We start from the raw sequence: 25,086 nt of genomic DNA, 5'->3' as shown, positions 1-25,086 counted from the left end.
CCCGTATGTGTGAGACAACGGGCAGTCCCCCAAGGGAGTCTTGCGAATGGTTACTTACCACGCTTTGAGGTGAATGCCTTTGTGACGCCCCCAGCACACGGCCACAGCAGACAATCTGATTAATGTACAAACCAGATGGCATGAAGTGCGGAATGTAGCACACGCCCCCAGCGTTTGTCACAACCCCAGCGTGCCCCTAGATGCGGCGCATTTGCATAATTGGCGCTTCACATGGCATGAAGGGCAGACACACACCCACAGCGTGGACACACGCCCACAGCATTTGTCACGGCCCCAGCATGTCACGCCCCCAGCGTGCCCCTTGATGCAGCGCAATTACGACTCATATGGCATGAAGGGCGGAATGTACAACACGCCCCCAGCATTTGTCACGCCCCCAGCACACGCCCACAGCAGAACGCAGACACGCCCACAAGGAACTACTTTGCTGGCACGGTTCTTTTACCTTTTAAATGTATATGGTGGCCATCTGCATAGCCTATGTCCTTCTGCTGCAACTGCCCTTTCCAACGCTGTATTGGGTGTTGTGATTGGTGCTGTGGTTACTGAGATTACCCACCTCAAAGGTTTGGGCTCTCTCTTTATAATATTAGTATGGATATATATATATGTATATATATATATATATATATATATATATATATATATATATGCGAAGACAAAACCACTCCTGAACCTCCTTTCGGCGAACAGACTAAACGGACTCCAGGTCATCTGCATTCAAGTCTTATTTATTTTCTTATTTTTCTTCCCATGTACCTTGCAACGCGTTTCGGGCAACGAATGCCATTGATACCCCTCGGTTCCTTTTCGCCAGAATTTGCAGCGCTCTCTCGCCGGTTCGTAAATCCCCGCGGCAGAACTGCGCCGCATTTAAATCCACAACCAATTCCCCCAGCTGGGAGAAAAACGGGACGAACTCGCGTTTGTCTTCACTTATGTGCTTTTTTATTTAATCCTCACAGCATGGAGTTTCTCAAGCAGGCAGGCACAAATCTACGCGTTTTGGGATAGCATATCCCTTGTTCACGATCAATTTGGCTCCAGGCTCTCAGTTTCAATATAGTGAGTCACATTATTACATCATTTCCAGTTTGATGTTATTTTGGCCCTCGGACTTCTGGATGATGCAGTTTTTTGCAATTTTTTTAATACATTTTTTTATCCATCTAAATAGCCTATGTCCTTCTGCTGCAACTGCCCTTTCCAACGCCTTATTGGGTGTTGTGATTGGTGCTGTGGTTACTGAGATTACCCGCCTCAAAGGTTTGGGCTCTCTCTTTATAATATTAGTATGGATTTTATCCATTTTTTCCCTTTCCCCTGTTATGGAGTTACCTGTTGAGTGACAATCATATTCTTAAGGGCTGCTCCGTATTGGGGACAGGGTTACTTGGCATCATTCATCGCTCTCACTGTATCCGGCTTGGCAGGTTAGTGGTTTCCTGTCAGTGGTCTGACAGATTGACTAGCCCACGGTTACCTACAGCCTGAGCGATGGATACCTCTACGGTACTCACGTCAGTATTACAAACGCTGACCGCCTTACGAATGGAGGTAGATGCCTTCCGAGGGGAGAACCTTGAATTACGGAACGAGATGGGCACCATGAGATGGGAGATAGCTGGTTTGTCTTGAGAGAACCCTAAGGGGGTAGGGGAAGCGGCTCCTACATTAGAGGCTGGACTCTACCACCTCCCGTGACAGCCCACCATACTGACTCTGCACACACAAATCAAGCCTTAGGTGGGGGTGCCCAGAACGCAGGACGCCCCTCAGTGCATTTGATACAGCCGATGCAGCTGCCCTTAGCTCCACCCGAAAGGTTCTTTGGGGATCCGAAGAAGTTTGGGATATTCCTAAGTCAATACAGGCTGCATTTCATGTGCAAACCTGCTGTGTTTCCCAATGACCAGGCCAAGACGGCATTTATCATGTCCTACTTAGGGGGTAATGCTGTTAGTTGGTCCCTTCCCTTGATAGAGAGAGACGATCCAGTCATGTATAATTTCTTGGATTTCTGCATTGAAATGCGCAAGCTGTTTGACAGGAAGGCGCACCACCTGTCCCTAGACCGAGAATTCCTTACCCTTAAACAGGGCTCACAAGATCTCCTCACTTACATAACCAACTTCAACCGGCTCCTTATTGAAACCAATTGGCCGGTGGACAAACAGGCGTCCATGTTCTATCAAGGGCTAAAGGGAGAACTGAAGGATGTGTTAGCACAGGTTGTACACATGCCAGACACCTGCGAGGAGATAATTGACCTTACGGTTCAGTTGGATCATAGACTCCAAGAGCGAAAAGGAGACAGATGCCGAACTGAAGCAAGAATCTACCTTCCACGTCCCAAACCGGTTCTGGAAGAACGCTCACATGTCACCGACGGAACAGAACCCATGCAAATCAGCGGAATACGAGGACCCTTGAGTCCAGAGGAACGAGACAAAAGATGAAAGGAGAGGCTGTGCTTGTACTGTGGAAAACCAGAACACTTCATCAAGGAATGTAAGACACGATCTAGACTCGGAAACAAGATTAACCCTGTAGTCCAGAACCTACCAGTGGTTGATTACTCTACAGAGGACTCGGGAAACTGACGTTCTCAAACAAGACTGAGACCCCTTGTTTGAGGCCCTGGGAGGAAGAGGTCTCTTCAGCCGTGACTAACAAAGTACAGACCACTGTGGCCCACATGAACTTATGCGTCTCCCTGGAATTGCCCTCTGGAAGAAACATTGTGGTCCACGCCCTATTGGTTTGTGGAGCTACTGGCAATTTCATCGACCAACAGTACGCCCAGGAGATAGGCATCCCCTGCATTAAGAAGAATGTACCCGAACCAGTGAAGGCAGTGGTTGGTTCCGCGTTGACCTCACGATTGATACACTTCCATATTCAACTAGTCCTGATGCGAGTAGGGAAGCACCACTTTGAGCATATCCAATTCGACCTGATTGACGCTCCCCACTTCAAGCTCATACTAGGGATGCCCTGGCTAACGTACCATGATCCCTTGGTGCAATGGGCAGCATGCACAGTCTCTATGAACTCCAGTTTCTGTAAGGAACATTGCACCAAAGACAAGGTTGGAGTCGCTGAACTGGTCGAAAACCCTGTAGGTTTCCTTACTATGGGAGTTAGCAACAAGACCCTATGTTGTGCCTCCACGTTGCCTGAGGAATATAAACAGTTCTGTTCCGTCTTCAGCAAGCAAGAAGCAGGAAGATTGCCCCCACACCAGAACTACGACTGTGTGATTGACCTGGAACCAGGAGCCCTTATTCCATGCAGTCGAGTGAATGCCCTCACTGAGGCGGAAACCATGTATTTACAGCAATTTGTGGACAAATTGATGTCCACCGGGTTCATACGCCTTTCATCCTCCTCAGCCTCTTCACCGCTCTTCTTCATACCAAAGAAGGAAGACGGCTTAAGGATGTGTATAGACTATAGAGCGGCTACTGGCGGTGTCAGTGCGCGGGTGGCAGCTGGTCGTTTGGGCAGCGCTGGGTGACACTTCAAGTTGCTCAAACGCTCCCCCGTACCGCGCCATTCTCCCCTGTACCGTTTTTGCTGCCCTGCTCCCCGCGTTTGTTGCGCTGTAAGCGGCGCCATTTGAAAGAGGCCAGTTCCATCCTCTTCCCCGCGGCTGTTGGCAGGGACGGCGCCCAGTACTGCGGCAGATAAGGTTGGGAGGTGAGAGGACGCTTGCTGCGGGCTTTGTAGAGGTGGTCTATTCTTTGCAGTAGAGATTGTATGATGCTGTGGCGCAGGCTCTGCTTCCCCTTACGATAGAAGTGGGTTTCTCACCAAGGCCAGGAGGACTGTAAATGAGTTTTTTTGGGTATCGGCTGGTTTCGCTTTCATTTACTTAGATTCTGTTTGGCACATGAACTTTGACAGCTCAATGGATAAGGGATCGTAGTACAATATTGTTTGAGACCATGACCAGTTCACCAACCAAACCTGAATCTAAACTCACATCTGATAGGCTCATTTTGGGGATCACACACTGAACCTTGTAGTTGGAAAACCTCTTTAAGCACATTGCTGATGTTTCTTTCCCTCTGAGGCGGAAGCCGGAGGGCTCTCTGCTCCCTTGCACTTATTAGCACTGAAAAACGATTGATTACGAATTTGTTTTTTAAAACGTGTAAAATATTTTAACAGGTGCGTTTTTATATTCCGCCCTTACCCTAAGGCGAGATTACTTCGCAGAGGCCCCAAATCATCTGTTCCCACGGCGCCGCTGTTTCCAGGCGCAGGGAAGCTTTCTGCAGCATTTTGGCCGCCATCTTCTATTGGGAAGGCTGACCTGATAGCTCTGCGTCCCTCCCGCCCTCCCAGGGTATTTAATGGGCGTTATTCCTCGTCCCCAGTAATTGCTGAAGTTTCTTTCCCTCTGAGGCGGAAGCCGGAGGTCTCTCTGCTCCCTTGCACTTACTAGCACTGAAAAACGATTGATTACGAATTTGTTTTTTAAAACGTGTAAAATATTTTAACAGGTGCGTTTTTATATTCCGCCCTTACCCTAAGGCGAGATTACTTCGCCGAGGCCCCAAATCATCTGTTCCCACGGCGCCGCTGTTTCCAGGCGCAGGGAAGCTTTCTGCAGCATTTTGGCCGCCATCTTCTATTGGGAAGGCTGACCTGATAGCTCTGCGTCCCTCCCGCCCTCCCAGGGTATTTAATGGGCGTTATTCCTCGTCCCCAGTAATTGCTGATGTTTCTTTCCCTCTGAGGCGGAAGCCGGAGGTCTCTCTGCTCCCTTGCACTTATTAGCACTGAAAAACGATTGATTACGAATTTGTTTTTTAAAACGTGTAAAATATTTTAACAGGTGCGTTTTTATATTCCGCCCTTACCCTAAGGCGAGATTACTTCGCCGAGGCCCCAAATCATCTGTTCCCACGGCGCCGCTGTTTCCAGGCGCAGGGAAGCTTTCTGCAGCATTTTGGCCGCCATCTTCTATTGGGAAGGCTGACCTGATAGCTCTGCGTCCCTCCCACCCTCCTCCCGTCCCGCCCAAAGGATGTATATTAACAACAGTATCGCCCGACCGCGCAGCGGGCGGGCGCAGCGGGCGCGCCAAAGGCAAGCCCGTCTGCGCCCGTCCGCGCCGGGACCGGGCCCAGGGCCACAACCCCTGGCCCTCCTATAACGTATAATCGCAGTACGCTGTTGGAGATCTGTCCTTCCTATGCCCCTCTCTGCACCAAATACGATTTATCCCTTATGCCTCTGGAGAAACAAATACAATGCCCACATTGCAACATTGTGCCCGCGCTTGTTAACCCTACTATCATTGCGAAAACTTCAGTGTCAGAGAAAGATTCGCACGTGACCATGGCACTCATAAACGCGCGCTCCCTCAGTAAACATTGCCAGGAAATAGCTGACCTCATCAGCGACCTTAACTTAGATGTTCTCTATATCACAGAGACATGGTCCGATGAGGCATCCGCCCCCGACTATGTAACGGCAGTTCCTCCAGGCTACAGTGCCTATCGGCAGGATAGGCCCAAAGGGAAAGGAGGTGGGCTAGCCATCATAGCAAGAGACCAATTTGAGGTCTGCTTCTCGCCTATTCCCATTACCTCATGTGAAGCTATGCATTTTAATATAAAATTGTCTTCTACGTATAATTTCAAGGGAGTACTTCTTTATAGACCCCCTGGGACCAGATCTGCGTTCCTAGCTAATCTAAGTAATATCACTGAGTCCATAGTCACAGAAGACTTCACCACAATTATGGGCGACTTCAACTTCTATTTGGAGCAAATCAGTGATAGGGATACTAATTCCCTTATATCAGACTTAGAAATAATGGGCCTCAGACAATTGGTCATGACCCCTACCCATCAGGCAGGCCACACGCTGGATGGAATTTTTACAAATGTGGAAGGTCTTTGTATAACCTCAGCTCTCCCCATGACATGGACAGACCACTCAGTCATTCTCAGCAGCCTCACCATCAAAGGCGCGCTGAGGAAAAAGGCTGTTCACTCGAAAACTGGCACTTTCAAAGCATGGAAAGACATTAACTCTAATGACTTAACGGTGCTCCTAAACAACACCAGCCCGGATCTATCCACCGACCCTAACATTGCAACCAACCAATTCCAGAAATGGTTGGGCGATGCCACGACTCAGCTGGCACCTACTAAATCCCTCTCAAGAAATAGAAATTTGCCTAAAGCTCAGTGGTATACAAAAGAACTAAAAATCCAAAAACAATTAACTAGGAACAGGGAAAGGCACTGGCGAAGAACTTACGACAGCGAAAATAAGGAAAAATATAAAAAAGCTCTTGCTTCTTATAAAGCAATGATAGTAGCAGCAAAAAAACATTTTTTTACACTCCATATAGAGACTGCTAAAAATTCTAGCAAACAGCTATATAACATCGCCAAAACTCTTTCTGAAAACACCCCGGATCTTAATCCACCCCCATCACAAGCATTATGCGATGCCTTATCTAAGTTCTTCTTTGCGAAGGTAAACGATATTTACCAAGTCTTCAAATCAGACTTGGGTAGTAGTAGTGCTATCACCCCCATGATCACCCATAAAAACACCATGACTAGTTTTAAACCCCTGACCATTGACCAAGTTGAGGGCATAGTAAAATCGATTAAGACTGGATCAGCTTTGGATCCATGCCCAACTTCTGTGATCGCAACTGTGCTAGACACAGTCATCCCTATCATAACTCATGTCTGTAACACAATACTGACATCTGGAACCTACCCTGACTCATTAAAAAACACCCTGAGCAAACCCCTGCTCAAAAAGCCCGGTCTAGATAAAGGTGAATTAAAAAACTACCGCCCCATTGCGAGCCTCCCTTTTCTAGCTAAAGTCACTGAAAAGGCTATGAATCAGCAGTTGTCGGAATATATAGAAAGATACAACTTGCTGGATGACACTCAGTTCGGTTTCCGTAAACACCATGGTACGGAAACCGCTCTCATCAAATCAGCTGATGACATAGGAGTCATCCGCGATCAAGGAGGAACAGCTCTGCTTGTCCTTCTTGATCTCTCAGTAGCCTTCGACACGGTCGACCACAAGATCTTGGTCGATCGTGTCGAAAGGATGGGTATTCAGCTCACTGCTAGGGACCTACTTGCTTCCTTCTTGGCCAACAGAACCCAGGCGGTCACACTGGGCCTTTTTCAATCAGCTGGCTTGTCATTACCGTGTGGGGTCCCCCAAGGCTCATCCCTAAGTCCGACACTATTTAATATATATGTGTCGGACCTTGCTAGTGTCATCAAAGCATATGGGATGGGCCTAACCTCATACGCCGATGACACCCAACTGGTGTTGGCCATAAAGGGTAATGGACAGGAGGTGGCAGAGAGATTCCAAAGAGGGATGAATGCCATCGGTGAGTGGATGGCAAGGAATTGCCTGAAGCTCAACTCCGATAAAACGGAGGTGGTTATCTTTGGCAATCTTTTGCCAGCCTGGTCTGCAGTCTGGTGGCCATCGGCTCTAGGAACCCCTCCTTGCCCCACCGTTAAGGTCAGAAACCTAGGAGGGACATTCGATGACCAGCTCAACTTCATGGCCCACGCAAACAAGGTGGCAGCTAACGCCCATTTTAAGCTTAAAATGATAAGAAAAATCACACCTTATCTACCAGACTCAGCAGCTAAGACGTTAGTCACCTCTCTGGTCCTAACATCGTTAGATTACTGCAATGGTCTTCTGCTTAATGCACAAAACAGAGTTACCAAAAAACTACAGACCGTGCAGAATGCAGCGGCACGCGTGCTGTCCAAAAAACCCAAATTCGCACCCATCTCCGATACTTTGAAAAGTTACCACTGGTTAACCATTCAAAACAGGGCAAAATTTAAATCATTGTGCATAGTTTACAAAACACTGCAGGACCAAGGACCACGCTTTCTTAAAGAGCAACTAATTCCCTACAATCCGCCCAGAACGCTTCGCTCCACCTCACTTAACCAACTAGTGGTCCAACGCAGCAGAACAGTTTCTTGGGGTGACCGCCGCTTTTCAACCGCGGCCTGCAAAATTTGGAATACCCTACCAAACCACATAAAAACAAGTTCCTCACTCCTTCAGTTCAGAAAAAAACTGAAAACGTGGTTATTCAATCAGTAAACCAGGCTTCTGAACAAACCAATCAGGGAGAGACATCATTGCATATTAGCGCCGAGACGCCTACGGGTAATTGTACGCGCTCTACAAGTGTCATTAAATAAATAAATAAATAAATACATCAATAGGGTGACCATAAAGAACAGGTACCCCCTAGCCTTGATTCCCGTATTATTGGATCAATTGAAAGGGGCCAAAAACTTCACTAAACTGGACCTGAGGGGAACGTATCATCTCGTGCGGGTGCGACGTGGGGACGAACGAATGGAAGAACACCTTCCGGACGAAATTTGGCTTATATGAATATCAGATCATGCCCTTTGGACTGTGCAAAGCACCCGCCGCCTTACAGTACTTCATGGATGAGTTGTTAAGAGGCCTGATGGACGTGTCGTGCTTTGTCTACATAGATTATTATTGTAAACAGTTGGTTAATTCGGGTGAACTGTATTTCTTTAGGATTCTGTATTGAATACTGACGCTCGCAGTATACAGATAACAGTAGTGATTATATGAACATTGGCCACTTCCCCTTCTACCCTGTCCACCACCTTGCAAATTACCCTTGTAAATATTGTATATTACACCCTGCGCTGATCACACTTAGCACTAATTGTCACGAATTTCACCACTTGCTCACAATTGTACAGCATTTTTTCAGCCTCTCTACGTCAAGAATGTTTATATATGAAAGAATTTATAAACGAGTACAATTTATAAAATATCTTATGAATGCAAGGATGGTTTGGATTCTCCTTTTTCAGCATTAACTTCACTTCAATTGTTTCCAGTGAACAAATAAATGTTTAATTTTGCATATAAGTATGAGATAAGTAAAGAAATACAGTTCACCCGAATGAACCAACTGTTTACAATAATGATATAATCGCCCAGGTACATAGGGATACTGGGTTACCCCATTTGATACTGAACTTGTCTACATAGATGACATTCTCATTTACTCCGCTTCTGCAGAAGAACACGTCCGTCATGTGTCTGCGATTCTGGAACGACTCCAACGATTTGCATTATATGCCAAGTTGGAGAAGTGTCTTTTCCATGCCACCAAAGTGGAATTCCTAGGATACATCATTGGACGCAATGGCCAATGTATGGACAGCAAAAAGATACAAGCCATCGTACAGTGGAAATTACCCTCCAACTTCAAAGGCCCTACAGAGCTTTCTAGGATTTGCAAACTTTTACCGAAGGTTCATCAAAGAGTTCTCCCACATCATACAACCCTTGACACATTTACTAAAGAAGGGAGCTAAGTTCCGTTGGACCGACTCAGCAGAACAAGCCTTCCAGAGTCTTAAAAAATGTTTGACACAAGCTCCGGTATTGAGGCACCCAGATACCACTCTTCCCTTTGTGGTGGAGACGGATGCATCCCATTACGCCATTGGAGGAATACTCTCCCAACGACATCCCAGCACGGGGAAACTCCATCCGGTGGCCTATTTTTCTAAGAAGCTAACATCTTGTGAGGTAAACTATAGTATCACAGACAAGGAATTGCTGGCGATAAAAAGAGCATGCGAAGAGTGGAGACGTTATTTATTAGGGGCCAAGCACACCGTGGAAATATACACGGATCACCGAAACCTGCTGTTTCTTAAGACCGCCAGAGCCCTGACACCTAGACAACTTCGCTGGTCGCTATTCTTTTCGGACTACGACGTCATAATTAAGTATCGACCCGGACCCCAAAACGGGAAGGCCGATGACTTATCAAGACCAGCTTCCACTCCTGAAACCTACCAAGTGCAAAAGAAAGAACCCCCTGTGATACTGCACAAGGCCTCTTTCCCAGACACAACCCTGGCCTCAACGACCACCCAGGACTTTTTGGGTGAGGTAAAAAGACGAATAGAAGGAACCAATATCCAGGCCTGGATTGACGACGACCCTGAGGACCGTACGACCCTCAACGACATGTTATACCATGACAATAGGTTATATGTACCGGAGGGTCCCTTGCAACAACAAGCTCCACATTGGATTCACGACTCGACACTGGGTGGCCATCTCGGTACACAGAAGACTGTACAGGCTAGGAAAAGGCATTTCTGGTGGGCAACCTTACAGGCGGACACCACTAAATACGTTTCTGAGTGTGCCATTTGTACCCAAGGGAAAGCACAACATAAGAAACCAAACGGATTGATGCGACCCATTCCCATACCTCCAATGCCCTGGCATACGGTGTCCATGGACTTCATTGTGGATATGCCACCAAGTTTGGGTCATAACAGCATTCTGGTTGTTGTTGATCATTTGACCAAAATGGGACACTTTATTGCCCTGACCAAACGACCCTCGTCCGTGGAATTGGCCCAGGTGTTTTTGCAGCATATCGTGCGTTCACATGGAATACCAGCAGTGTTCATTACAGATAGAGGATCCCAGTTTACTTCATGATACTGGACGGCACTGCGTGACACCATGAAGGTGGACGGTCGTCTCTTGACAAGCTACCATCCACAGACAGACGACAAAACGGAGAGGCTGAACCAAACACTGGAACAATACCTCAGATGCTTTACCCTACAACACGAGGAAGAATGGAGTATACTCCTCTGGACAGCTGAATTTGCATACAACAACGCAGAATATTCCTCTTTAGGGTGTTCACTGTTCTTTTGCCTGACAGGCTACCACCCGAACACGTTACTTTTCGAGTGGCCTGCATATTCTAGACACCTTACCATTCACGACCACCACGCACATCTTCGCAAGGTCTTACAAGATGCTAAATCACAGTTAGGCAAAACACAGACTCGTGACAAGAGCCATGCTGACAAAAAACGTACCCCAGAACCATATTACAGGGTGGGGGATAGGGTATGGCTAGATACTAGGCATCTGAGACTTAAAGGCAATACCCGGTTGAAACCTAAAGTCATAGGACCCTATCTAGTTGACAAGATAATCAACCCTGTGGCCATGAAGTTGAAACTCCCCCCTTCTTGTCTCATAGACCCTGTTTTCCATGTTTCACTGCGACGACCCTGCCTTCCCCAGACCAGACTGCATTCGAAGCCTCTGCCACTAGATGTTTATGGGGACGAGGAATACGAAGTGAAGCGTATACTCGATTCCAAACTTGTTTGAGGGAGGGTACATTATCTCATCGACTGGAAGGGGTATGGTCCGGAGGACCGCTCCTGGGAACCCAAGGCTAAATTGCACTGCCCTGAGATACTTCGACGGTTCCATGTGCGGTTTCCGTTCAAGCCTGGCGGACCGTCGGGACGCCAGTCAATGAGAGGGGGTTCTGTCACGTCCAAGCGTAGATAGCGGTTGGGGACACATTAGGTGTGTGTATGTGTGTGAGTGATTGCCTCTTTCCGATAGAACTACGTCTCCCATAAACCTGTGGGACACATCACACCCCTTTCCTTGGAAGCCTGACCTGCATTCTTTCACGTTGCGATGGAGTTTCCTCTCCTGTCCTTCAGGTAGAAGGGAATCCACCCAGAGCCATGCTCGCACGCATTGAACTCTGCAGCATTTCTCTGTGAGCGATATCGTACTGAACTGGAGCGCGTCTTAGGACCATTACACAGCACAACCCAGGTGCATGAAACTCGCCTTGCTCGCTGGGCTTTTGTTTAGATTCTGTTTTTTTACGAGCAGACGCTCGTCGGCAAGCCGCTTGAAAGGCTTGGATCCCGCCTTATACTTCCTTTCATCCGTTCTGAGTGCATCAAAGGAGATGCATTCAGACGGATATACTGTAGGCATTATGGGGCCGTTTTGAAAGGCTTGTATTGCTTCTTTTGAACCAGCATTTATTTGCTCCAGCTGGGGGGAAATACCGAACACCGCGCAAGAGCACCTTCAACGCCGTGGAGGAGCCTGCAGTACTGTATGCATTATGGAGACGTTTTGAAAGGCTCGTATTGCATCTTTGATTTGGCAAATATTTCCTGCAGCTGGGGGGGGAATACCAGACACCGCGCAGGAGCGCTTTCAACGCCGTGGAGAAGCCTGGACTAACAACTCACCTTCCCTGAGAAGAGAACCTGCACTAGGCTAAGTACCCTGTCGTTTGTGTTCTATAGGAAGCTGTTGGGATTGCAGGACAAGGCGCGCACTCTACACTTTTCACTTGCAACAACTAGTTGTTTACTTTTGTTTTTATTTCTCTCTGGCCTTTTTTGTGATCTTCTTAGGGTAGAGTGCAGCTATACTGTAATGTAAGTGCTTCCTCAGAATTTACATATTAGTACCTGTTAGAAGCGGCTGTCTCTAGTTGGCAGAGGTATACACTTCTGACAAATAGGGACACACCTTTTCTAGTCAGGGCAAGGAGATCACACACTTAGATAACCCCTGCTCACCCCCTTGGTAGCTTGGCAAAGCAGACAGGCTTATCTCAGAGGCAGTGCGTTAAGCATTTATGACCACATACAGTAATAAAGTGAATACACTACAAATGGACACGACACAGTAGTATTATAAAAATAAGTATTTTTATATAAGGTTTAGCACAAGACCAAATAACGACAAAAATATACCACAGTCTTAATAAATACTCTTGGAAGGAAAAATAATAGTTCAAGCACGGTTTCTTCTTAGCACAAAGTCTTTAGTATCAAAAGCAACTCTTCTTCTCTAAAACACAGTTCTTGGCAACAATGTAACCCACACGGGAGTCACACGACGTCGAGGCAAAGTTAATCCAAAGGTTCGGCGTCGACCGCGAGGAGCGCTACGTCGAGCCCGGAGTCGCACAGACCCCAACAACACAGTACCTTGGAAAAGTGAAGCACTCGATGATCAGCGGCGTCGAGATGTCCGGCGTCGCGTCTTCGGCGTCGATCGGGCCTCGGAGTCGGGGCGATCTGCAGCGGCGTCGACCGAAGTCAGGCGGGAGCAGCGCTCACGGGATGAAGCAGGATACGGCGTCGTCGATGTCGATGTTGCAAGAGTGAGCAGCGCTCACGGCGTCGAGAGGGCTCGAAGTCGATGCGATCAGCAGCGGTGCAGACACGGGGTCACTTGGAGCTGGAGCCGAACTCACTACTCACTGGCGTTGCTGCTGGCGTCGATCGGGCCCGGCGGCCGGCGTCGAGGAAGCGGGACACTGGAGCCGTTACTCACGATGTCGAGCTGGATTCGGCGGCGTCCGTCGGCGTCGAGATTGCTGGATTCTTTCAGAGGTGCTGGATTCACAACTCCAGCAAATAGCACTTTAAGCAGATGAAGTCCTTTAGCCCTGTGACTTCAACAGGAGACTGGCACTCTTCCAGCCCTTGGAGATTTTCTCAGCAAAGAGTGAGAGTACACACAAAGTTCCTCTCTCCTGGTTCCTTGGCAAAAATAAAGAAGCAATGCAGGATTCCCCCAACAACAGCACTCTTGGCAGAAGGGGTAGGCAGTCCTTAGATCAGCAGGCTTCTTGTCCTTGGCTCAGGTTTCCTTGTCAGAAGTGATCTAAATTCTTGGTTCAGGGGTCCTTCTCTTATACCCCTTTTTGGCTTTGATCCCTTTGTCCATGCAGGGGAATTTCCCCCCATCCTGGGTTTGTTGTGGGTGTTGCCAGGCCAGAGCACCTGGCCTATTCACTGGGCAGGGCAGAGTCCTCAGCCGCTCAGCAGGAGCGGAGCCAGCATTGTCACTGGCAGGGGCAGGGCCATCAGCTGCCCGGCAGGAGGCGGGCCAGGAAAGTCCCAGGCAAGCACAGAGTCATCAGTCGCCTGGCAGGGGGGCGGAGCCAACATTGTATCAGGCAGGGCAGGCTATCAAGAGCTACTCTTCCCCTACTCTCAATGCAAATGCCCCACTCATCCCACACTGACTCATTCAGACTCTCTGGAGCCACCCAGCTCCTGTCACACACACACCAGAACCAGCAGAGACCGGTAGACAGTTAGACAAGAAAATAGCTACTTTCTAAAAGTGCTATTTTCAAACACAGAGTCCAAAAACCATCCACACAAACGGATGCGTTATTAAACCCTGAGTTCAGGGATACCAAACTCGACATTGCACCATGCTCCCCGAGCCCGCTAGGATTATAACATTAATAATCCTGGCAGCCCATTCTAACTGATGGAGAGCAGGCTACCTTACAATAGTGAAAAACGACTATGGATGTAATTCACTATTAGGACATGCCAACCTTGTCAGGCTTGTCCTACCTTATGCTTACAATGCACCCTGCCCGTGGGCCTACCATAGGGGTGACTAACATGAAGTTAAGGGAAGGTTTAGGGACTGGCAAGTAGGTGTACTTGCGCAGTCCTCGTGACAGTCAGACTGCACGTGGTCTGGCAATGGCAGACCTTCAGACATACTTTTACTAGGCCGCTCTTGTGGGTGGCACAACATGTGCTGCAGGCCCACTAGCAGCATTTGTATTTACAAGCCCTGGCACTCCTGGTGCACTCTACTAGGGACTGATAGTAAACCAAATAAGCCAAACATGGAAGTCAATCAATACAGCAATTTCACATAGGGAGCACTTGCACTATGGCACTGATCAGCAGTGGCACAGTGCCCAAAGCATATACCAGCAAAAACATCGTAAACAGAGGAGGCAAACAGAAAAAAGGGAGGAGAGACTCATGCCAATGATGCCAGGTCTAACACGTGTCCCCTCCAGCTGAAATGTGGGGAGAACTACCCTTACCCTAGGGAGTCCTCATCACTAAGGCGGAAAAATCTGGACAGACCATCAGCATTGGCGTGATCTGTGCCAGGGCGGTGTTCCACCGTGAAGTCCATCCCCTGTAGGGACATGGACCACCTCAACCGCTTTGGATTCTCACCCCTCATCTGCATCAACCATCTGAGGGGCCTGTGGTCTGTCTGCACCCGGAAGTGAGTCCCAAACAGGTAGGGTCTCAGCTTTTTCAGTGCCCAGACCACAGCAAATGCTTCTCTTTCTATCGCACTCCACCTCTGTTCCCTGGGAAGTAACCTCCTGCTGATGAAGGCTACAGGTAAGTCTCGGCCCTCTTCATTCACCTGAGCTAGAACAGCCCCCACGCCATGCTCTGAAGCGTCCGTCTGAACAACAAATTCTTTAGAAAAGTCGGGTGCCTGGAGTATGGGTGCTGTGCACATTGCAGTTTTCAGGGTGTCAAAGGCCGTCTGACAGGCGTCAGTCCAGTTCACAAGTCGTGGCTGCTTCCTGGAAGTCAGCGAAGTCAAGGGGTGCACAATGTTACCATAATCCTTGACAAACCTCCTGTAGTAACCCGTGAGACCCAGGAAGGCTCTCACCTGAGTCTGGGTTTTGGGCGGTGCCCATGCCAGGATGGTATCAATCTTGGGTTGTAGGGGGGCCACCTTGCCGCTCCCTACTTGGTGCCCCAAGTACACCACTGAACCCTGCCCAATCTGGCACTTACTGGCCTTGATTGTGAGGCCTGCTCTGCGCAGGGCCAACAACACTTCCTGGAGGTGGCACAAGTGTTCTTCCCAGCTGGCGCTGAACACTGCGATGTCGTCCAGGTAGGCGGCACTGAAATCCTCCAGTCCAGCCAAGACCTGGTTGACCAACCTCTGGAAGGTGGCAGGGGCATTCTTCATCCCAAAGGGCATAACCCGGAACTGGTAGTGCCCATCTGGTGTGGAGAATGCTGACCTCTCTTTTGCCCCATCGGTCAAGGCGATCTGCCAGTACCCAGACGTTAGATCAAACGTACTAAGGTACTGGGCAGCCCCTAACCGATCGATGAGCTCATCAGCTCTGGGGATGGGGTGCGCGTCAGTCTTGGTGACTGAATTGAGTCCTCGGTAATCCACACAGAACCGAAGTTCCGGTGAAGCACCAGGCGCTGCAGCCTTTGGAACCAAGACCACGGGGCTGGCCCAAGGACTGCTAGAGGACTCAACCACCCCTAGGGCAAACATCTTGGAGACCTCCTCCTTGATGTATGCTCTGACCTTGTCAGTCACTCTGTAAGCCTTGTGCTTGACAGGAGTGCTGTCCCCGGTGTCTACATCATGGACACACCACTTAGTAACACCAGGAATCAAGGAAAACAGATCAGGGAATTGCCCCAACAAATGGCGACAATCCTGCTGCTGTTCAGGGGTCAGTGTGTCAGAGAGGACAACACCATCCACTGACCCATCTTGCTCTTTTGCATACAGGAGGTCAGGAAGAGGCTCACTCTCCTCCTCCATTCCAGCATCTGTAGCTAGGAGCATGCCCACTTCGGACCTTTCTAAGTGGGGCTTCAAACGGTTGACATGCAGGACCCGCAAGGGGTTCCTGGGAGACTTTAAATCCACCAGGTAGGTGACATCGCTCTTCTTCTCCACAACCTCGAATGGTCCAGTCCACCTGTCCTTGAGCGCACAAGGTTCCACAGGGGACATGACCCAAACTTTCTGTCCAGGCTGAAGCTCTACCAGAGTGGCCCTCTGGTCGTACCACCGCTTCATCTCCTCCTGGCTGGCCTCCAGATTTGCCTGAGCAAGATCCCTGAAGCGCCTAGTCTGGTTCCTAAAGGCCAGCATGTAACTGTATACATCCTGGGGAGGTTTCCTGGGAGATTGCTCCCAGCCTTCTTTGACCAGACTTAAAGGTCCTCTTACCGGGTGACCATACAAAAGCTCAAAGGGGCTGAACCCTAGAGACTTCTGTGGCACCTCACGGTAAGCAAACAACAGGCATGGCAAGAGGACGTCCCATTTACGCCTCATTGGTTCTTCAAGACCCATGATCATGCCTTTAAGGGTACGGTTGAATCTTTCAACCAACCCATTACCTTGAGGGTGGTAAGGAGTGGTGAACTTATAAGTTACCCCACACTCCTTCCACAGAGACTTCATATAGTTGGAAATGAAGTTGGTGCCCCGGTCTGACACCACCTCTCTGGGGAACCCCATTCGGGAGAAAACACCCATCAGCGCCCGTCCCACCACGGGGGCAGTCACTGTTCTGAGAGGGATGGCTTCCGGGTACCGTGTGGCATGGTCCACCAAGACCAGGATGAACCTGTTGCCCAGGGCTGTCTTGGGGTCCAGTGGCCCAACAATGTCAATCCCCACCCGGTCAAAGGGGGTACTGACCACGGGAAAAGGTTGGAGGGGAGCCTTCTGCTTCCGCCCGCTCTTCCCACTTGCCTGGCAAGTCTGACAGGTCTTGCACTGGATGTCTACATCCCTTCGCATCTGAGGCCAATAGAAATGGGTGACAAGCCTGTCATAGGTCTTGTCCTGCCCCAGATGTCCAGCTAAAGGAACGTCATGAGCCAAACCCAGTAGGAAGGCTCTGAAGCGCTGGGGTACCACCAGCACACGGGCTGACCCAGGCTCAGCAGCCTTAGGCTCGCTATACAGGAGGTCGTTCTCCCAGTACACAAAATGTGACCCTGACTGATCACCTGAGGTTTGGGCTGAGGCCTGCTGCCTCATACCCACAAGAGAAGGGCACACTTTCTGTTCTGCACAGAATTCCTCCCTGGAGGGACCACCATCCTGCTGCCAATGGGTCAGCTCGGGCAGGTCTCCCAGTTCGGCAACTTGTTCACCTGTGGGTTCCAGGGCATCCTCCTCGAGGTCTGCCTCCTCCTGGACCACGGGAACTACGGGGGACGGTTTCCCGCGCCCCCTGCCTCTTCTCTTCACAGCTGGGTCCTGGGCCATATTTTCAGGCTCCAGAACCCCATCAACACCCTTACTTGCTGTCATGGATCGAGTGGTTGCACACACCCACTCTGGCACACCCAACATTTTCAAATGTGTCTCCCTCTCCACCTTAGCCCAAGGGGAGTCTTCTAAATCGTTGCCCAGGAGACAATCAACAGGCATGGCGGGCCTCACAGCAACCTGAAGAGTACCTGAAACTCCCCCCCATTCAAAGGAAACTTGAGCTACCTCACACTCTTTCTGGGAGTTATCAGCAGCTATCACAGGGTAGAATGCGTGGGGAACAACCTGCTCTCTGGACACCAAGTGACACTTGACAGCTGTCACACTCGCTCCGGTGTCTCTGAGAGCTTCCACTCTATGGCCATTAATGGTCACCCACTGCCTATATTTCTTAGTGTTACTAGGCAGAGGGGGTGGAGGGACCAATTCCATGTCTCCTAGAGAGACCAGGGACATCTCCGCGGGACCCTCCCCACCATGGGCAACCATCTCCTCCCCTCCCAGAGCTACACTAGCCAACTGACGGGGTGGTGCACTGGGTAGTGCACCAGACTTCTTCAAGGGACACTGAGGGTCATAAAAACGGTGTCCTACCTGCTTACAAACGAAGCAGGTCAGGGGGCCCCTATGACCAGGTTTACCTGGCGGGGCCTCTGATTTCTTCACAGGGGGAGGCTGGGAACCTTTCCCTTGGTTCCCTTGGGGATTACTTTGGGGCCCTTTCTGGGACTCCTTCTGTTTACCCTTGTCCCCCCCACTCTTCTGCTGGGGACCCTGCCCACCTTTGGCTGAGTCTCCCACTGGACCCTTGTGGACCCTGGTACTGACCCAGCGGTCCGCCTCTTCAGCAAGTTTTCTAGGGTTAGATATCTTGCTATCAATAAGGTGCTGGCGCAGCTCTGGAAAACAGTTATTAGACAAGTGCTCCCAAGCAAACAAATCATAAAGAGCATCATAACTTTCCACTTTGCTGCCCTTTACCCAACCATCCATGGCTCTGCAAAAATATGACACATACTCCACCCACGTGGTACCAGGCAACTTCTTACATTCTCTAAAGGCCTGTCTGTACTTTTCTGGGGTTAGGCCATACCTTAACATTAAAGCATCTTTCATATGAGCATAAGACGTCCTATTCTCAACAGGCATGTCTAACAGGGTATCTCTTCCCTCATTCACAAAGCGACCCCACAACCCCGCTCCCCAATCCTTCTCAGGGACCCGGTGGGCCAACAATGCTAACTCATATGCTTTAAACCACTGACCAATATCCTCATTCTTCTGAAAATCTTTGATCACATCTTTGGGAAAATAAAACCTACTTTCTGCAGGCACAGATGGGACGCTGCCACCAGAGGGATTCAATTCTAACTCCTTAGCTTTGAGCTCCATGTCCCTCACCATTCTCTCACGCTCAAAAGCTAACTTCTCTCTTTCAAACTCTAATCTTTTGATCTCCAAATCAGCTTCTCTCCTGCCTCTTGCATTCTCTATCTCCAACTGCCCATTTATCTTAAGTTTGGCCATTTCCACGTTGTAGGATCGCTCCTTCGCCCTTTCTTCTCTTTCTTCAGGGGAAAGACCTTTGGAGGAAACACTGCTGCCAGGAGGGGATACAGGCCCAGTCACGGGCACTTCCTCCTCCCCTTCCTCTGTCGGTACCACCACCGGGGCAGAGGGGTCTCTGGCCTCTAACCAGGCCTCCAATGCTTTGGAATAGTCTCCTTTCCGGGAGATGCCTTTGGTAGGAACTTGAAACTGCTTGCAAAAGTATTGCAGTTGCTTCTTTTCGTATGTCCCTATCTTGGCTCTATCAAATTCCTCCACAACAACAACAAGGGGAGTGACTCCGGTATCACTCATGGTTAAAACTGGCAGTTTCAAAAATCAAGCTTCAGGAAAAGCGGAGAACAAAAATAGAATATCCAACCAAAACAGATTGTGGCTGCGCTATGGTCTGCTTTCACTATGTAGCGCACACTAATCACTGCACATGGGTCATAAATGCAAAGTTCAAAATCCCACCGCTGACCCACCAATGTTAGAAGCGGCTGTCTCTAGTTGGCAGAGGTATACACTTCTGACAAATAGGGACACACCTTTTCTAGTCAGGGCAAGGAGATCACACACTTAGATAACCCCTGCTCACCCCCTTGGTAGCTTGGCAAAGCAGACAGGCTTATCTCAGAGGCAGTGCGTTAAGCATTTATGACCACATACAGTAATAAAGTGAATACACTACAAATGGACACGACACAGTAGTATTATAAAAATAAGTATTTTTATATAAGGTTTAGCACAAGACCAAATAACGACAAAAATATACCACAGTCTTAATAAATACTCTTGGAAGGAAAAATAATAGTTCAAGCACGGTTTCTTCTTAGCACAAAGTCTTTAGTATCAAAAGCAACTCTTCTTCTCTAAAACACAGTTCTTGGCAACAATGTAACCCACACGGGAGTCACACGACGTCGAGGCAAAGTTAATCCAAAGGTTCGGCGTCGACCGCGAGGAGCGCTACGTCGAGCCCGGAGTCGCACAGACCCCAACAACACAGTACCTTGGAAAAGTGAAGCACTCGATGATCAGCGGCGTCGAGATGTCCGGCGTCGCGTCTTCGGCGTCGATCGGGCCTCGGAGTCGGGGCGATCTGCAGCGGCGTCGACCGAAGTCAGGCGGGAGCAGCGCTCACGGGATGAAGCAGGATACGGCGTCGTCGATGTCGATGTTGCAAGAGTGAGCAGCGCTCACGGCGTCGAGAGGGCTCGAAGTCGATGCGATCAGCAGCGGTGCAGACACGGGGTCACTTGGAGCTGGAGCCGAACTCACTACTCACTGGCGTTGCTGCTGGCGTCGATCGGGCCCGGCGGCCGGCGTCGAGGAAGCGGGACACTGGAGCCGTTACTCACGATGTCGAGCTGGATTCGGCGGCGTCCGTCGGCGTCGAGATTGCTGGATTCTTTCAGAGGTGCTGGATTCACAACTCCAGCAAATAGCACTTTAAGCAGATGAAGTCCTTTAGCCCTGTGACTTCAACAGGAGACTGGCACTCTTCCAGCCCTTGGAGATTTTCTCAGCAAAGAGTGAGAGTACACACAAAGTTCCTCTCTCCTGGTTCCTTGGCAAAAATAAAGAAGCAATGCAGGATTCCCCCAACAACAGCACTCTTGGCAGAAGGGGTAGGCAGTCCTTAGATCAGCAGGCTTCTTGTCCTTGGCTCAGGTTTCCTTGTCAGAAGTGATCTAAATTCTTGGTTCAGGGGTCCTTCTCTTATACCCCTTTTTGGCTTTGATCCCTTTGTCCATGCAGGGGAATTTCCCCCCATCCTGGGTTTGTTGTGGGTGTTGCCAGGCCAGAGCACCTGGCCTATTCACTGGGCAGGGCAGAGTCCTCAGCCGCTCAGCAGGAGCGGAGCCAGCATTGTCACTGGCAGGGGCAGGGCCATCAGCTGCCCGGCAGGAGGCGGGCCAGGAAAGTCCCAGGCAAGCACAGAGTCATCAGTCGCCTGGCAGGGGGGCGGAGCCAACATTGTATCAGGCAGGGCAGGCTATCAAGAGCTACTCTTCCCCTACTCTCAATGCAAATGCCCCACTCATCCCACACTGACTCATTCAGACTCTCTGGAGCCACCCAGCTCCTGTCACACACACACCAGAACCAGCAGAGACCGGTAGACAGTTAGACAAGAAAATAGCTACTTTCTAAAAGTGCTATTTTCAAACACAGAGTCCAAAAACCATCCACACAAACGGATGCGTTATTAAACCCTGAGTTCAGGGATACCAAACTCGACATTGCACCATGCTCCCCGAGCCCGCTAGGATTATAACATTAATAATCCTGGCAGCCCATTCTAACTGATGGAGAGCAGGCTACCTTACAATAGTGAAAAACGACTATGGATGTAATTCACTATTAGGACATGCCAACCTTGTCAGGCTTGTCCTACCTTATGCTTACAATGCACCCTGCCCGTGGGCCTACCATAGGGGTGACTAACATGAAGTTAAGGGAAGGTTTAGGGACTGGCAAGTAGGTGTACTTGCGCAGTCCTCGTGACAGTCAGACTGCACGTGGTCTGGCAATGGCAGACCTTCAGACATACTTTTACTAGGCCGCTCTTGTGGGTGGCACAACATGTGCTGCAGGCCCACTAGCAGCATTTGTATTTACAAGCCCTGGCACTCCTGGTGCACTCTACTAGGGACTGATAGTAAACCAAATAAGCCAAACATGGAAGTCAATCAATACAGCAATTTCACATAGGGAGCACTTGCACTATGGCACTGATCAGCAGTGGCACAGTGCCCAAAGCATATACCAGCAAAAACATCGTAAACAGAGGAGGCAAACAGAAAAAAGGGAGGAGAGACTCATGCCAATGATGCCAGGTCTAACAGTACCCTAAATACTGGCTGTTGTTGGTATACATGCATGTTGTGTTTATGTTTCACTGTAGGGAATACAGGGTTAGACAGCTGGAGTACCAGGATTGGACTGAGATCTAGGCCCACGTGCCTTCTCCCTGAGTGTGATTTCGCAGCTGCACCTTTATTGTTTCTTTTATCCCTTTTTTCCCTTTCCCCTGTTATGGAGTTACCTGTTGAGTGACAATCATATCCTCAAGGGCTGCTCCATATTGGGGACAGGGTTACTTGGCATCATTCCTCGCTCCCCCTGTACCCATCTTGGCAGGTTAGTGGTTTCCTGTCAGTGGTCTGACACCAATAAACTATATCTACCCTCCCTATCAAAGTACTAGCATGATTCTAAGCCTGTGGCCTGAAGTACACCTTGTACTGGAATACACAAACGCACAAAACACTGGCCACAACACCCCCTACTATCACTCCAAATAGGCTAATCCATTCTTTACTTGGAAAACGAAGAGACTTTGTTTTGCATCCAATCTCAGGTAGCGTTTTACCTGCAGACAACACAATAACGCTAGAAATAATAAACGCCCCAGAAACCATAATAAGAGTTTGCTTTCATTTGCCATTACACCAAGCACTGCAATACTACTCATGAACACACATCACGTGCCTCTCCACAGTGAACTCCGGCATGCTGACCATCAAAACTAGGTGCTCAATGGGTAAATGGGAGCAAATATGACCTGACTTTTTCCCGGCACCACACTGCTAGCAACAAGCTAATCAAAATTCACTTCCGGAGTCACTGCACCTACACCAGAAGCCATCCCTCCACAATGGGTGGGACCATTTTCGCGAACAAACTGAAGAGGACCAGGCTGCACCAATCACGCGTGCCCCTGTTGTAATGGTGAAGTGCCACCCCTAGTCGCTGAAAAGTCACAATTATTGCACTGAAAATTGGAGCATGTCACACATAGCGTTCTGCCTTGGCAGCTGTGCTAAATCATTATAACTAACCGCAGTACACGTGTTGTCCTGCTCTTGCTCTAAAGCCCTCTGCTGCCTTCGGTCGAGTCTGCGCTACATAGGACTGCAAGTAAATTAAACAATTTGGATGCAGTCCGGCACAGGACAGAGCACGACGAGAAACACTCATACAAGGGTGAACACTCAAGCAGCAGTTGCCCAGCTAAACTGGCGCTAGTTTTGTTTTGTGGATACCAATTAGTTTAGCGCACCCCTGATACACTGTTTTGCCCCAAAGGGGGGGAAAGACCCATCTTGCCGCTGATCTGCAGGAGCTGACTAGCCGCCACTCCTCCCGCATTAAACCGGAGGAGACAGACCCAACGGCATGGGGACTCAGCGTTTGCGGAGAGCGCCATGCCTCGGGATAAATTAGGCCGTCTAAGGTCCGGAAAAAGAAACCCCCGCCAGGCGAGGTCAGCCTGGTGTCCCGCCCAGTGGGGCGGCAAGAGTGGCCACACTCACCGCAATATCTTGCAGCTCCCGGACCAAGCCAGCAGACACGTCTTAACACAGAGACGTGCAGCAGTCAAGAGGCTGCACAGTGGGCGGGGGAAGGCATTTGTACCCTTGCCCCCCCCCCAACGGCCGGAAGTGACGCGGCAAGCAGATCCCCTTGTCCCTAGCCCAGGGAGCCTAGTCTGCTGACTCCTGTGCCTTCCTGTGGCACTAAGGCGGCCGCCCTGTTTGACGGTCCCTTATGTGGCCCCCCGAGCAGCCTTGGTAGTCTTTCGTTAGCACAATGTTGCTAAAAAGGGTTTGTTTTGGTAGAAACTAATTCTGATTGGTAAAGCCTACCCCAAAAAGCTGCTAGGGTGTAAATCCTGATTTTGTGATTCATTTATTGCTTCATTCATTTTCATAGTGCTCTAACACCCTACACTGGTAAGAGTAGCGTTCTAAAACAAATGAAATACATGTGAGTGAGGGTCAATGGAGAGATGAGGGAAACTGGTAGGGTGGGAATATGTGGAGAAGGGCGTCACTGGAAGGGAGGGGGGGTAATAATAAAGACTGCCACACCAAGCGCCACCAGAGCTAAAGCCAGTTATTTTAAATATGAAGAGCTGATTAATACATTTTTTTTTTTGAAGCGGTAAAGTTTGGACCACAGGACCTATTTCCCGAGTTACTGTATCGCTTATTTATTGTGACTATGTTTCGTCTTCACATAGGAACTTTGAATTGGCTCACTGTCAAACTAAAAGAGGTCGACTCGACATCCAAAATGGCTAAACACAAAATGGCTGCTTAACACAAAAAAGTCTATAAAACATGTAAACTAGTCTGTGCTAATTTAATATTCCCATTTTCAAACGTAGCATATTAATGGACGAACACTACCTTCCACCTCTTCCGCTTTTCTCCCCTTTTCCACGCGCGTGCCTATCTCTCTCGGCTGCCTCAAATTCCCTGCTCACCGCCGTTCCTTTCACAGTTTAGATCAACGTTTGACAACAGAAAATTAAATCAGAGGCGAGAGATGTTGCCTCCAATGTTGGCGTTATTAGCAGGCTGTGGCAGCATGTCAATATTTGGGCACACCTCAGGGAGAGCGCGGGAATGCCTCAGTTCATGCGTGTAGACAGTTATAGAGTCAAGCTTCGCAATTGGTTGGGAATACCGCCCATACTGAAAGCGTCTGCCTCCTAGGACGCTCTATCATGGATAAGTGCGTGTCATTAATCTTCTGCATAATGTGTGCAACAATGCGATTCCTTAATTAATGAACACTCATCCTAGCTCGGGTAGTGATGGGATGTCATGCAAATATCACTTTGTAATATGTTTTTGTTATAATTTGCGTTACCTTGCTTCCGTTTGGTCCTCCCGTTTTGCTAACACCCCCCTCTTGTCCATTGGTCCTTCCCTCTTAATACTTCCAGCAAGTTCTTTC

At 49.3% G+C, this 25,086-nt stretch overlaps 1 long non-coding RNA gene across 1 annotated transcript in view; it reads right to left on the bottom strand.

Annotated features, from left to right (window-relative positions):
• The window catches only part of LOC144781772 (uncharacterized), a 104,992-nt gene extending 81,256 nt beyond the window's left edge, over window positions 1–23,736 (bottom strand). The window contains exon 1 of the long non-coding RNA XR_013601066.1: window positions 23,655–23,736. This is a non-coding gene — a long non-coding RNA (uncharacterized LOC144781772). The remainder of the gene's footprint in view (window positions 1–23,654) is intronic.
• Between the last annotated feature and the right edge of the window lie 1,350 nt (window positions 23,737–25,086).

Source organism: Lissotriton helveticus, chromosome 9 (assembly GCF_964261635.1).
Source record: "Lissotriton helveticus chromosome 9, aLisHel1.1, whole genome shotgun sequence".
NCBI classification, from domain to species: Eukaryota; Metazoa; Chordata; class Amphibia; order Caudata; family Salamandridae; genus Lissotriton; species Lissotriton helveticus.
This window is presented reverse-complemented; position numbering and strand designations above follow the sequence as displayed.